The 2,133-nt window shown below is 35.7% G+C and overlaps 1 protein-coding gene across 4 annotated transcripts in view; it reads right to left on the reverse strand.

Moving 5' to 3' along the window:
• ZRANB3 (zinc finger RANBP2-type containing 3) overlaps window positions 1-2,133 on the reverse strand; it is a 374,344-nt gene that overhangs the window by 362,133 nt on the left and 10,078 nt on the right. The window lies entirely within an intron of this gene.

A 2,133-nucleotide genomic window follows, 5' to 3' on the forward strand; every position in this document is an offset into this window, starting at 1 on the left:
TTACAACAAATGCTAAAGAAACTTCTCTAGGCAGGAAACACAAGAGAAGAAAAAGACCTCCAATAACAAACCCAAAACAATTAAGAAAATGGTAATAGGAATATACATATTGATAATTACCTTAAATGTAAATGGATTAAATGCTCCAACCAAAAGACATAGACTGTCTGAATGGATACAAAAACAAAACCCGTATATATGCTGTCTACAAGAGACCACCTCAGACCTAGGGACACATACAGCCTGAAAGTGAGGGGGTGGAAAACGATATTCCATGCAAATGGAAATCAAAAGAAAGCTGGAGTAGCAATTCTCATATCAGACAAAATAAACTTTAATACAAAGACTATTACATGAGACAAAAAAGGACACTACATAATGACAAACGGATCAATCCAAGAAGAAGATATAACAATTGTAAATATTTATGCACGCAACATAGGAGCACCTCAATACATAAGGCAAATACTAACAGCCATAAAAGGGGAAACTGACAGTAACACAATCATAGTAGGGGACTTTTAACACCCCACTTTCACCAATGGACAGATCATCCAAAATGAAAATAAATAAGGAAACACAAGCTTTAAATGATATATTAAAGAAGATGGACTTAACTGATATTTATAGGACATTCCATCCAAAAACAACAGAATACACATTCTTCTCAAGTGCTCATGGAACATTCTCCAGGATAGATCATATCTTGGGTCACAAACCAAGCCTCGGTAAATTTAAGAATATTGAAATCGTATCAAGTATCTTTTCTGAGCACAACGCTATGAGACTATGTATCAATTACAGGAAAAACATCTGTAAAAAATACAAACACATGGAGGCTGAACAATACACTACTTAATAACCAGGAGATCACTGAAGAAATCAAAGAGGAAATCAAAAAATACCTAGAAACAAGTGATAATGAAAACAGGACAACGCAAAACCTATGGGATGAACCCAACCTTACACCTAAAGCAATTAGAGAAAGAAGAACAAAAAACCCCTCAAAGTTAGCAGAAGGAAAGAAATCATAAAGATCAGATCAGAAATAAATGAAAAAGAAATTAAGGAAACGATAGCAACGATCAATAAAACTAAAAGCCGGTTCTTTGAGAAGATAAACAAAATAGATAAACCATTAGCCAGACTCATCAAGAATAAAAGGGAGAAGACTCAAATCAATAGAATTAGAAATGAAAAAGGAGATGTAACAACTGACACTGCAGAAATACAAAAGATTATTAGAGATTACTACAAGCAACTGTATGCCAATAAAATGGACAACCTGGAAGAAATGGACAAATTCTTAGAAATGCACAAGCTGCCGAGACTGAACCAGGAAGAAATAGAAAATATGAACAGACCAATCACAAGCACTGAAATTGAAACTGTGATTAAAAATCTTCCAACAAACAAAAGCCCAGGACCAGATGGCTTCACAGGCGAATTCTATCAAACATTTAGAGAAGAGTTAACATCTATCCTTCTCAAACTCTTCCAAAAGATAGCAGAGGGAGGAACACTCCCAAACTCATTCTATGAGGCCACCATCACCCTGATACCAAAACGAGACAAAGGCGTCACAAAGAAAGAAAACTACAGGCCAATATCACTGATGAACATAGATGCAAAAATCCTCAACAAAATACTAGCAAACAGAATCCAACAGCACATTAAAAGGATCATACACCATGATCAAGTGGGGTTTATCCCAGGAATGCAAGGATTCTTCAATATATGCAAATCAATCAATGTGATACACCATATTAACAAATTGAAGGAGAAAAACCATATGATCATCTCAATCGATGCAGAAAAAGCTTTCGACAAAATTCAACACCCATTTATGACAAAAACCCTCCAGAAAGTAGGCACAGAGGGAACTTTGCTCAACGTAATAAAGGCCATATATGACAAACCCACAGCCAACATCGTCCTCAATGGTGAAAAACTGAAACCATTTCCACTAAGATCAGGAACAAGACAAGGTTGCCCACTCTCACTACTATTATTCAACACAGTTTTGGAAGTTTTGGCCACAGCAATCGGAGAAGAAAAAGAAATAAAAGGAATCCAAATCAGAAAAGAAGTAAAGCTGTCACTGTTTGCAGATGACGTGATACTATACATAGA

The sequence above is a fragment of the Physeter macrocephalus genome, chromosome 2 (genome assembly GCF_002837175.3).
Source record: "Physeter macrocephalus isolate SW-GA chromosome 2, ASM283717v5, whole genome shotgun sequence".
NCBI classification, from domain to species: domain Eukaryota; kingdom Metazoa; phylum Chordata; class Mammalia; order Artiodactyla; family Physeteridae; genus Physeter; species Physeter macrocephalus.